Source organism: Rhinoraja longicauda, chromosome 3 (genome assembly GCF_053455715.1).
Source record: "Rhinoraja longicauda isolate Sanriku21f chromosome 3, sRhiLon1.1, whole genome shotgun sequence".
NCBI classification, from domain to species: Eukaryota; Metazoa; Chordata; class Chondrichthyes; order Rajiformes; family Arhynchobatidae; genus Rhinoraja; species Rhinoraja longicauda.
The window spans coordinates 54,878,661-54,892,817 of record NC_135955.1 but is presented as its reverse complement, the minus strand read 5'-3'; positions in this window follow the sequence as shown (position 1 = coordinate 54,892,817).

The following is a 14,157-nucleotide window of genomic DNA, read 5'->3' as shown; positions in this document are numbered from 1 at the left end:
AGTGAACCTACGCTGCACGCCCTCCATAGCAAGAATATCCTTCCTCAAATTTGGAGACCAAAACTGCACACAGTACTCCAGGTGCGGTCTCACCAGGGCCCGGTACAACTGTAGAAGGACCTCTTTGCTCCTATACTCAACTCCTCTTGTTACGAAGGCCAACATTCCATTGGCTTTCTTCACTGCCTGCTGAACCTGCATGCTTCCTTTCATTGACTGATGCACTAGGACACCCAGATCTCGTTGAACTCCCCCTCCTCCTAACTTGACACCATTCAGATAATAATCTGCCTTTCTATTCTTACTTCCAAAGTGAATAACCTCACACTTATCTACATTAAACTGCATCTGCCATGTATCCGCCCACTCACACAACCTGTCCAGGTCACCCTGCAGCCTTATTGCATCTTCCTCACAATTCACACTACCCCCCAACTTAGTATCATCTGCAAATTTGCTAATGGTACTTTTAATCCCTCCGTCTAAGTCATTAATGTATATCGTAAATAGCTGGGGTCCCAGCACCGAACCTTGCGGTACCCCACTGGTCACTACCTGCCATTCCGAAAGGGACCCATTTATCCCCACTCTTTGCTTTCTGTCTGTTAACCAATTTTCTATCCATGTCAGTACCCTACCCCCAATACCATGTGCCCTAATTTTGCCCACTAATCTCCTATGTGGGACCTTGTCGAAGGCTTTCTGAAAGTCGAGGTACACCACATCCACTGACTCTCCCTTGTCAATTTTCCTAGTTACATCCTCAAAAAATTCCAGTAGATTTGTCAAGCATGATTTCCCCTTCGTAAATCCATGCTGACTCGGAACGATCCCGTTACTGCTATCCAAATGCTCAGCAATTTCGTCTTTTATAATTGACTCCAGCATTTTCCCCACCACTGATGTCAGACTAACTGGTCTATAATTACCCGTTTTCTCTCTCCCTCCTTTCTTAAAAAGTGGGATAACATTTGCTATCCTCCAATCCACAGGAACTGATCCTGAATCTATAGAACATTGAAAAATGATCTCCAATGCTTCCACTATTTCTAGAGCCACCTCCTTAAGTACTCTGGGATGCAGACCATCAGGCCCTGGGGATTTATCAGCCTTCAGTCCCATCAGTCTACCCAAAACCATTTCCTGCCTAATGTGGATTTCCTTCAGTTCCTCCATCACCCTAGGTTCTCCAGCCCCTAGAACATTTGGGAGATTGTGTGTATCTTCCTCAGTGAAGACAGATCCAAAGTAACGGTTTAACTCATCTGCCATTTCTTTGTTCCCCATAATAAATTCCCCTGCTTCTGTCTTCAAGGGACCCACATTTGCCTTGACTATTTTTTTCCTCTTCACGTACCTAAAAAAACTTTTGCTATCCTCCTTTATATTATTGGCTAGTTTACCCTCGTACCTCATCTTTTCTCCTCGTATTGCCTTTTTAGTTAACTTTTGTTGCTCTTTAAAAGAGTCCCAATCCTCTGTCTTCCCACTCTTCTTTGCTATGTTATACTTCCTCTCCTTAATTTTTATGCTGTCCCTGACTTCCCTTGTCAGCCACAGGTGTCTCTTACTCCCCTTAGAGTCTTTCCACCTCTTTGGAATAAATTGATCCTGCAACCTCTGCATTATTCCCAGGAATACCTGCCATTGCTGTTCTACCGTCTTCCCTGCTAGGGCCTCCTTCCAATCAATTTTGGCCAGCTCCCGCCTCATGCCTCTGTAATCCCCTTTGCTATACTGTAATACCGACACTTCCGATTTTCCCTTCTGCCTTTCCATTTGCAGAGTAAAACTTATCATGTTGTGATCACTGCCTCCTAATGGCTCTTTTACCTCTACTCTAGTCCCCTTATCAGATCAGGATCATTACACAACACTAAATCCAGAATTGCCTTCTCCCTGGTAGGCTCCAGTACAAGCTGTTCTAAGAATCCATCTCGAAGGCACTCTACAAACTCTCTTTCCTGGGGTCCATTTCCAACCTGATTTTCCCAGTCTACCTGCATGTTGAAATTTCCATAACCACCGTAGCATTACATTTTTGACACGCCAATTTTATCTCCTGATTTAACTTGCACCCTAAGTCGAGGCTACTGTTTGGGGGCCTATAGATAACTCCCATTAGGGTCTTTTTACCCTTACAATTTCTCATTTCTATCCATACTGATTCAACATCTCCTGATTCTATGTCACCCCTTGCAAGGGAATGAATATCATTCCTTACCATCAGAGCAACCCCACCCCCTCTGCCCACCTGTCTGTCTTTTCTATACGTTGTGTACCCCTGAATATTCAGTTCCCAGCCCTGGTCCTCTTGTAGCCATGTCTCAGTGATCCCTACAACATCATACTTGCCCATGACTAACTGAGCCTCAAGCTCATCCACTTTATTTTTTATACTACGCGCATTTAAGTACAACACTTTAACTTCTGTATTTACCTCCCCTCTCACATCGTTCACAATTGGCCCTGCCCTTAATTTCTTTTCCGCTCTAGAACTTCTGTTCCCATTCTTCCGAAAGTCTTTTGCAATATCTCCTGTATTCCCTTTTACCTCATCTTCATATTCACAATTTGTTAACCCCTCCCCCCCACTACTTAGTTTAAAGCCACAGGTGTCACACTAGCAAACCTGCCTGCCAGAATGTTTGTCCCCCTGCTGTTAAGATGCAACCCGTCCCTTTTGTACAAGTCACCCCTAGCCCAGAAGAGATCCCAGTGGTCCAGAAATCTAAATCCCTGCTCTCTGCACCAGTCCCTCAGCCATAAATTCATACCCTCTATCTCTCTGTTCCTGGCCTCACCAGCACGAGGTACCGGTAGCAGTCCAGAGATAACTACCTTCGACGTCCTACTTCTCAGCGTTTTTCCCAACTCTGTAAACTCCCGCTGTAGCACCTCCTTCCTCTTCCGCCCGACGTCATTCGTGCCCACGTGCACAACGACTTCAGGTTGATCGCCTTCCCTCGCTAGGATTTTCTGAAGCCGGTCTGTGATGTGTTGAACCCTGGCACCAGGGAGGCAACAGACCATCCTCAAGTCCCTCCTGCTGCCCTTCTCAGGCAATCAGGATTAAAGATCACTTGCTTCCATTCTGGTTTTGTGGATGCAGAGACGACTGATGAGGACAATACAGGAACCAAATTCTTCTGCAATGAGGTGGGTTGGAAGATTGGGATTGAACCCTTGCTTATAGGAGACTGTTCAGTAGCCGAATAACAGTGGGGAAGAAGTTGTTCTTGAATCTGGTGGTAAGTGCTTTCAAGCTTTTGTACTTTCTACCCAATGAGAGAGGGGAGAAAGAATGACCGAGTGAAAAGGGTTGAAAGGCATTGTGAACTTCACCATTGTGATTACCTTTGCAGGAAGGTGGCTTCCAAGGTATGAGTGGACATGTTCTTCACTGCACAATAACTCCCAGAAATACAAGGAGCAGCGCCAATCATCATACATGGCCTTTCTTAACCTCACTAAAGACTTTGACTCCATCTGCCAAATGGGATGATGGAGCACTCTCCTCAGATTTGGTACATTTAACCCATAATGAGCATCTTTGTTGATATGTAAGAAATTATATTAAGTATTAAGTCAAAATCAGCAGTTTTTGACTTTAGGTTAATGACTCATATAATAAGAGTGTTTGGTGGAAGTTCAGTCCCATTTTCATATTTTTATTTCATTCAAACATTATGCAACTCACTGTATAAGTGGTTGTTCACATTCATATTACATTTAAAGCTGCTCTTTAACAGGCATATGCCTTTCAATCATTAATGATGAGCAGTTGGCTGTTTACTTACTATCTAAAGTGGACAGCGATAGAGTTACTACCTTACAGTGCCAGAGACCCGGGTTTGATCCTGACTACGAGTGCTTGTTTGTACAGAGTTTGTACGTTCTCCCCTTGACCTGCGTGGGTTTTCTCCAAGATCGGTTTCCTCCCACACTCAAAGATGTACAGGTTTCTAGGTTAATTGGCTTGATATCTGCAAAATTGTCCCTAGTGTGTAGGATAGTGTTAATGTGCAGAAATTGCTGGTCGGCATGGACATTGTGGGCCGAAGGGCTTGTTTCCGCGCTTTATTTCTGTATCTCTAAACTAAAATTGCCAGGATGAATCATTTTTTAAATTCACACAGATTGGAGAAAATTTTTAAGTTTTTAAATTTTTTTATTTTTTATTTTTATTTATTTTTACAGAACTTTTTAGAAAACAAGCCCTCCCACCCTTCCCCCCACCCACCCCCCCTTATACTAACCCCAAATAAGAAAAAAGAAGAAAAGAAAAAAAGATTAAAGATTGCCTGGGTGTTGGGGGTCCTGCACACGCCCCATGGAATTCCAAACAGAATAAACTGTATATATCTATGTACATCTCTCCCAAAAGAACCATTGAGAATATGAACAATTCTTCTATATATATAGGCCCCTCTTTTGTAGATAAGGATGCCAGATATTTAAAAAAGTATCATATTTGTTCCTTAAGTTATAAGTAATTTTTTCAAGTGGGATACAGTTAGAAATTTAATTAAGTAAATTTTTAAGTTTTCATCCGAAATGATTAAATGTTACATTAAATATAAAGCTTAACTAAAAATACAATATTTTATAACCTTTAGTATTTTGTTAGAACATTATCATTTTGGAACAATAAGCCTGATGAACATTTTTATTGAATATCATGAGAATTGAAAGCCATTTTTCTACTCAGTTTCTGCCAATTTGGAAAGATCATCTGTCAAAGTAGATTTGTATCAGTGTATAGGCATAGTGGCTCTTTTCTTCTCCAGGTTCCGGGAGAGTTCAATGATGTTCCCAGATTTCATATATTATCTGACTTTTAGAGATGCACCTTAATTACAAAGGGCGGAACTGTTCTATGGTCCCCTTTGTCTACCCACAATAGAGATGTCTTCTGATGTTTTAATGCACGAAGAAGGTCAAAAATTAGGCAAGGTGATGAAAGAGCTAAATATAGAGAAATAATGTGGCTACTCATTTAGAAATGAGACTAATGCTCTTGTCAAATCCAAGGTACCCATTTTTCAACAGGCGAACCTCCTAGCAAGTGAACGGCAAATGGTGAAGATGATTCATTCAGTTGTTGAGAAAAAAAAATCCCTCATATTATTTGAAAAGGTTTAGAAAGAAGTATTTCACATGGTTTCTGGAACTCCAAGCGATCCAACAATAGCAGCTTCACTGACTAAAATAAACAGACTGTACATTTTAAGAGTTATGGGACTATAATCAGAAACCATAGCCAAATATGGAGATCTTCCTGAACTCTGTGAAAATCAAAATAAACATTTATTACCTTTGTTTTAAAGGAATAGACATTTACAACTGGGCAATTTATAAGTAATTCCCAAGCGTATCAATATTGTCATCTTAGTTTTGATATTTGATGTGTTTATTCATGCAGTTGTTATGTTTGCAACAAGGGAGTTCATACAAAAACATAGAAATCCAGCTGACCATGGTGCAATTGGTACTGTGCTGAGACAACCTTTTGAGGATTATATTTTTTGTCGTAATAAGCACCAGAACCTAGGCACTATTCAGGCATGATCTGCAAATGGCGTAACATTCATGATACTGAAGTGCCAATCAAAGATGATCTTCTCCAAGGGGGAATCTAACTACCTCCCCTTGACATTAAGAGGCATTACCATTGTTGATGCCTCCATCATCAATATCCTGAAGGACACCACTGAAGAGAAACCCAACTGGCCCAGTCGCATAGGTTCTGTGGTTCAAATGCAGGTGAGACGTTGGGTATCCTGTGGTGAATGACTTCCCCAAGGCCTTTCCACTATCTACCAAACACAAATCAGGTGCATGGTGGAATAGAGAAACAAGGAACTGCAGATGCTGTTCTACAAAGAAAGATACAAAGTATTAGAGTAACTCAGCGGACCAGGTAGTATCTCTGGAGAACATGGACAGGTGACGTTTCAGGTTCCTTCTTCAGAATGAAGTTACACTGAGTTACTCCAGCATTTTGTGTCTTTTCGCACGATGCAATATTCTCCACTTGCCCCGTTGAGTATAGGAGCAAAGAGGTCCTTCTGCAGTTGTACAGGGCCCTAGTGAGACCGCACCTGGAGTACTGTGTGCAGTTTTGGTCTCCAAATTTGAGGAAGGATATTCTTGCTATTGAGGGCGTGCAGCGTAGGTTTACTAGGTTAATTCCCAGAATGGCGGGACTGTCATATGTTGAAAGACTGGAGCGACTAGGTTTGTATACACTGGAATTTAGAAGGATGAGAGGGGATCTTATCGAAACGTATAAAATTATTAAGGGGTTGGACACGTTAGAGGCAGGAAACATGTTCCCAATGTTGGGGGAGTCCAGAACCAGGGGCCACAGTTTAAGAATAAGGGGTAGGCCATTTAGAACAGAGATGAGGAAAAACTTTTTTAGTCAGAGAGTTGTGAATCTGTGGAATTCTCTGCCTCAGAAGGCAGTGGAGGCCAATTCTCTGAATACATTCAAGAGAGAGCTAGATAGAGCTCTTAAGGATAGCGGAGTCAGGGGGTATGGGGAGAAGGCAGGAACGGGGTACTGATTGAGAATGATCAGCCATGATCACATTGAATGGCGGTGCTGGCTCGAAGGGCCGAATGGCCTTCTCCTGCTATTTTCTATTGTCTATTGTCTATTAATTGCTGAAACATTCAACCCCTCCACTATTGGCATACTCCGCCTACATACCAGATCAATTTATCATAATGATATTGATGAGGGTAAATATTCTCTAAAATGTAAGACATAACTCCCTTGCATTTCTTCAAAATAAAGGCATGGGATATTTTGCCACTACCTGAGTGAATAGCAGTAGCATTGCTTTGACGTCTACTCCAAAATGCAGCATTGCCTTCCTGCTGGTCCAGATGGTCAGATCCATGGAGTGGGTCGTGAAGCAACAATGTTCTGCTGCTCAATCTCGACTGGCACAATGAATGCTAATTCTCTGCACAACAATGGGTATTGTCTCGAACAAAGACATGCATAGATCTGGTTGTTGGTTGTTGGCTGCAATCTTCCCTCCATTGACGAACTGTACACTGCAAGGACCAGGAAGCAAGCGGGCAAGATCATCTCTGACCCCTCTCACACTGGCCACAAAATCTTTGAAGCACTTCCCTCTGGAAGGTGACTCCGAACTGTCAAAGCAGCCACAACCTGACATAAAATCAGCTTTTTTCCACGAGTAGTAGTTCCACTCAATAACCAAAGTCTGTAGTCTCTTTTTTGCTCTGGTTTATTTTCACCCACATGTTTAGACCGTAATGTTGTATCCTTATTGTTTTGATGTGTTTATGCTTTATTCTTAATTGTTAACTGTATGTTTGTGTTGTCATTTGTGAGCGGAGCACCAAGGCACGTTCCTTGTATATGCACATACTTGGCCAATAAACTTATTCGTTCATTCATTCATCTAATGCAATGTTGTAATTTGCTGCTCTGCAGAGTGGATGCAGCAAATCACTTTTATATATTTCAGGGCGCTTAGATGCACACACTATGGGGTCAAAGTTTGATAAAGTCATTCGATTTGGAGAAGATTGGAATGGACTGCAAATGTCAGCACGGAGCTCTGGTCGGTGTCCACATTGAAAATTCCACCCGATATTTGAAAGGTGCTATAGAGATGCAAGTTGTTATTCTGCAGCTTCTTTTTTTAGGTTAAAATATTACCAAAGCCACAAATTATAATTTAGTACTTTTAGTTTAGTTTAGTTTAGAGATTCAGTGTGGAAACAGGCCCTTTGGCCCACTGAGTCCGCACCGACTAATGATCCCCGCACATTAACACACACGGGACTATAAACACAAGCAGAATTTACACTTATACCATCCAATTAACCTATAAACCTAGACCTCTTTACAGAGCCTCTCCTCAGATATGAGGATCATGACATATTTTGGTCCATGCTACAGGGCCAGAAAGCTCACACTTTTCAGGGCGGTTTGTGTACATTGAGTAATTCTTTACTTACAGTCCACAAATTCCATGCTGTAAACAATGTCTATTCAATGCGACCAAAAATGATGGCAGGCATAGAGTTCAATTACTAATAGTGTCTATTGGCTTGCCTTACATAAACATCTAGTAATAAATTTAATCACAATTAAGGGAACACTTGGAAACAATGATGTTGAGGCATATTCAGTGTAAACCTTCCCCTTTATTTTCCCATTCTTTTAACTTTTCCCTGAGGACAATTCCAGAGGTGCAGACAATAATCCTGCAGCTTATTTCCCCCCAATCAAATACATTTTGTAGTTTGGTAATTCAACTGTGGAAACTGTCACAGCCTGCTCCAACACTGCCCTCAATGAAACATACTTTTCAATTGGGTCCTCCGCGAGATTGTTAGCACCTTTGCCCTCGCTATCCCAGAGCTGTGTACCATATCCAAAGCCATCCTGAATGAAATGGACAATCTGAGCACAGGAAAATATGATAAGCATTTATTAATTTCTTTGCAAACCTGAATGGTATTGGCAGATTTTTGTCATTTAAAAACAGCACCAGGATATGCAGGGAATGGAGAGATATGGATGATGTGCAGGTAGAGGAGATTAGTTTAACTTGGCATTATGATCAGCATGGACATGGTGGGCCGAAGGGCCTGTTACTGAACTGTTCTACGTTCTCTGCATTACTGGAGCTGCAAAGCAACAACTCTCCCAGCTCCACTGCTCAGAGGTATTGCAGATTTTGCTTCGACACTGCAAGGCCAAACAATCCTCTTTATGAAAGAATATCTCTCTAACACTTCCTTTATGATGACGTTCCAGTCACAACTTCCAATACTCCACAGCTACACGATGTGTCAAATGGGGTTGAGTCTGTAAAAACATTTCAAGTACCAAGCTTTTTGCTATGCTCCATCTCTCCAATTGCTTCCATTCTCTCATGAAAGATAATTTGTTCCAGAATTGAGCCTTGGGTCACCTAAGTTCAAGTGTGAACCCAGACAGTAAAGATAAGTAAATTATTTAACTACCTCTGATGAAATGGGGCCGAGTTAACATGCAACCTGATGTACTACTAGAAACAAAGTGGTACACATACCCCAGTTTGCCTTGACCGTGGTGAAGTAGAAATGGTTGAAAACTTCAAATTCCTAGGAGTCAATATCACCACCTTCTCCTGGACCAGCTATATTGAAGCAACGACCAAGAAAGCACACCAACCTTCATTAGAAGGCTTAGGAAGTTCAGGCAAAAGGTGTAGAAGTGTGAAAACGCAAACCACCAGATTCAGGGACAGTTTCTTCCCAGCTGTTATCAGGCCACTGAATCATCCTGCCACAACCAGAGAGCAGTGCTGAACTACTATCTACCTCTTTGGTGACCCTCGCACTATACTTGATTGGACGATGCTGTCTTTACCTTGCACGAAACATAATTCCCTTATCATGTATCTATACACTGTAAATGCATCGATTGTAATCATGTATTGTCTTTCTGCTGACTAGTTAGCACACAACAAAAGCTTTTCACTGTACCTCGGCACACGTGACAATAAACTAAACTGAACTGAACTGAATGTGTTGGAAGGAACTGTAGATGCTGGTTTAAACCGAAGATAGACACAAAAATGCTGGAGTATCTCAGCGGGTCGGGCAGCATCTCTGAAGAGAAAGAATAGGAAACGTTTTGGGTTGAGGCCCTTCTTCAGTCCGAAGAAGGGTCTCGACTCAAAACATTACCCCTTCCTTCTATCCAGTGATGCTGCCTGTCCCGCTGAATTACTCCAGCATTTTTGTGTCTATGAACTGAACTGAACTTGTGTTGCCCCTGTTATCTTCACTGTGATGGAGAATACAGTTAGTTGTACAATCATCTCCATGCCCACCCTTCCCCCCTCCCCCTGGCTCAGGCTGGGCAATGTGGATGGAGGAATTCAACCCACTAATCCTTGGCTTCCTGATCAGCATGACCTCAGTTCCAGAGCAGACATTTTGTCGCAGAGCCATCAAGATCACTTGTCAACTCATTGCTTTGGCTGAAGTTGAGATTGCGTTTTGGTAACTTGTACATGTAAATAAAGATTCCATGCTTGGTTACATAAAGGAACGAAAAAAATGTTACTGTATAAATAATTACAATAAATCTATGAAAGCATTCATTACATTTCATGTTAGAGAGGCACATTGTTAAATTTAGAGTGCAATTAGTCCATTCTTTTCTAATGCCATAAAGTAAATGTCAGAATCTATTAACAGAAACTATTAATCAATTGACTAATCCAGATTAATTAGCCAGTGAACTGGCATCCCATCAGGACACAAAATGCTGGTTTAAACCAGCGATAGACACAAAAAGCTGGAGTGACCCAGCGGGACAGGCAGCATCTCTGGAGAGAAGGAATGGATGATTGATCAGGTTGAGATCCTTCTTCAGACTGAAAGTCACAGGAAAGGGAAACGAGAGATATAGACAATGACTAGACCAAGTGGACCCGTTGGGCCCATTCCTCGTAGAGGAGGGACAGGGGAGAGAGAGGGTGTCACTGACCTGGGCCCCGTGGCGCAAGCTACCTTTTTGCATATCTTTCATATCTGCATGGGTTACCACAGGAGGCAGCGGTCTGAAGAAGGGTCTCTACCCATTCCTTCTCGTCAGAGATGCTGAGTTACTCCAGCTTTTTATGTCCCATCAGGAGACAACAGCCGGGGAGGCTTCTTTGTTTGCTTCCTCACATGAAAGGAGCAGGTTAATGGGACAAGCAGCTGTCAGTCATAATACCTTCAGAAGCCTTCCATTTGGGAAAGATGTAACATCATCCGAGCGGCAGCTGTTAACCCGTATTGAAGGCACTCAGCCTTCCTCAGTGACTGCCTCTTGCAAGAATCCTTGCAGCTGGCCAGCAAGCCAGCAAGCTGCAGGAATCTCTGACTGCGCTGCAACATCCTAGATTGTATGATATGACCCCCAGACTGGAGAATGTCTATGTAGTCATCAATCATTATCAATGATTGTATGTTCAATCATTATCCTGTATGGGTTCCACAGGACCAACACTGGGATGGGATGGGATAAGATGGGATGGGATGGGAAGGGGGGTGGGGGTACCTAAGTAATGTGATCCTCCTCAGCTGCCATCAATCCCTCCCTCAGGAAATACCTGTCAGGGAGGAGGGGGGGGGGGGGGGGGGGGGAGGGAGGGAGTGTTACCGAGTTAGAGTAGGAAGGGAATCAGACAGAGTGAGCATTGTTGGCACAGGCTAGTGTGTCAGGGCTGTGTGACAGACTGCTATTTCCTACACGCACATTCTTTGGCAATCAGGCTTTTAGTCCCTGCTTGTCAAGCTGGCAACAAGCATCATCTTTACCATTCCTCAGTGAAATCTCTCCAGTTCCCCTCCAGGTACAGGTGTAGTTCAGGCTGCGGGTAGAGCCAAGTTTTCTGACATAAATAAAAATAAATGCGGAATATTTACATTTTCCATGTTTAGATACTGTATTCACGGTACTGTGGTAGATGCTATCAGATGAGTTATTTTGTCTTCTTCTGATGCAAACAGAATTTATGTTTTTGCATCTAAATGCTGTCAGGTCGAAAGATTTTTTAACACATTCATGGTCAAAAGAAAGTTAGAAGACTATGGTTAGTTGCAGAAAGTGAACTACTTTAAATCAAATTCCTTTCTGCATTCTCTTTTCTATCCTCTGTGTGGATTGTCCACGGATCCACTTCCTCAGGCAGTGGTCCAAAACCTTTATCAAATAGCCTTTGTTCACATACAGGTCTGAATACCAGTAAGTTATTCAGATGAGGGGTGTAGTGTCCGTAGGAATTTCACTGTTAGTGCTTTCAGAAAGGAGGTAGGAGTTAGTGCTGTAAGAAAGGAGGTAGGCATACCAACAGAATGTCCTTGGGTGGCACAGTGGTGCAGCGGTAGTGTCGCTGTCTTACAGCGCCAGAGTCCCGGGTTTGATCCTTATAGATCTGGCTGTCTTTACAGAGTTTGTATGTTCTCCCTGTGACCACGTGGGTTTTCTCTGGATGCTCTGGTTTCCTCCCATACACCAAAAGACGTACAGGTTTGTAGGTTAACTTGTTTCAGTAAAAATTGAAAATTGTTCCTAGTGTGTAGGATAGGCCAGTGTTGGGGGTGATTGCTGGTTGGCATGGACTCAGTGAGCCAAAGGGCCTGCTTCCACGCAGTATCTCTAAAGTCCAAAGTCTTTCATGGAAGGTAGTCGTCTCAGAGCTGAGCAACCGTCTGGTGTAACACTGGGTTACAGTCAGCCTAGGGGTACGCTCAGTTTTAAAGGTGCCCTTTAAATAAGCTTATAGAAATCGTCATCTATTTGCACACAAATTTATGCGCAAAATATTTACTTACATACTGTTATTAATTCAACCGATTATGAATTCCGGTGGTCCACTCTGTTTGACCTCTGAGATCTGCTCAACTGGGAAGGCACATTTCTGAGCCTTGAAGTGTCCACTCTAGGTGACCTCAATACTGGTGGTTCAATGGAAATTTATGAGGATGTTGCCAGGACTCGAGGGGCTGAGCTGTAGGGAGAGGTTGAGCAGGCTAGGACTTTAGTCCTTGGAGCGCAGGAGATGAAGGGTGATCTTCTAGAGATGTACAAGATCATGAGCAGAATAGATAGGATAGGAGTCTTTTACCCAGAGTAGGGGAATCATTGTCTATATCTCACGTTTCCCTTATCCCAAACCAGCCTGAAGAAGGGTCTCGACCCGAAACGTCACCCATTCCATCTCTCCAGAGATGCTGTCTGTCCCGCTGAGTTATTCCAGCTTTTTGTGTCTATCATGGATAGGATAGGATAGGTTTAGAGGCCAAGTGCAGGCAAGTGGGACTAGTGTAGATGGGGTATGTTAGTCAGAGTGGGTAAGTTGGGCCAAAGAGTCCATTTCCACACTGTATGACTATGACCTCCTCCAGTGGCCATGTGCATCCCTTCAGTTCCAGTTCCAGTTCTCCTGTGGCTCCCTGACCCATGTTATATCCAGCTGCTTAAACTGTCTCCTGACCTTGTGCTCATGCCCACCTTTTTGGCTCCTCCTCTTTGCCTCTACCTGTCTTTCTATGTTACTTTACACCAACTTAGCCGTGCTTGCAAACACGACCTATTGGTATCTCAGCTGCTGATTGCCCTTGTGTTGTGGTGTGGGATGGTGCTGTACATTGGAAGAATCAAAGCCAGTCAATAGTCCATGAGTTGCCAGGAGTCATCTGCAAATTTGCTAGTGTTACCTTTAATCCCATCATCTAAATCATTAATATATATTGTAAATAGTTGCAGCCCCAGCACCGAGCCTTGCGGCACTCCACTCGCCACTGCCTGCCATTCTGACAGGGACCTGTTTATTCCTACTCTTTGTTTCCTGTCTGCCAACCAATTCTCCATCCATGTCAATACCGGACCCCCAATACCATGTGCTCTAATTTTGCCCACTAATCTGTGTGGGACCTTCTTAGAGGCGTTCTGAAAGTCCAGATACACTACATCCACTGGCTCCCCTTCATCCATTTTACTTGTCACATCCTCAAAAAATTCCAGAAGTTAGTCAAGCAGGATTTCCCCTTCATGAATCCATGCTGACTTGGACCAATCCTTTTCTGCTATCCAAATGCGCTGTTATCACTTTTTAAATAATTGATGCCAGCATCTTCCCCATCACTTCTCCCTCAACAACTTCTCCTTTGACTCCTCCCACTTCCTCCAAACCAGAGGCGTAGCTATGGGCACTCGCATGGGCCCTAGCTATGCCTGCCTCTTTGTCGGGTATGTCGAACAATCCCTGTTCCGGGCGTACACCGGCCCCATCCCCGAACTCTACCTCCGCTACATTGACGACTGCATTGGTGCTACCTCTTGTACCCATGCAGAACTCACTAACTTCATACACTTCACCTGCAATTTCCATCCTGCTCTTAAATATACCTGGACTACTTCCGACATCTCCCTCCCGTTTCTGGACCTCACCATCTCCATCACAGGAGACAGACTAGTGACGGACATTTACTATAAACCCACTGACTCGCACAGCTATCTGGACTACACTTCTTCCCACCCGGTCCCCTGCAAAAAGTCTTTCCCCTACTCCCAATTCCTCCGCCTACGCCGCATCTGCGCCCGGGATGAGGTGTTTC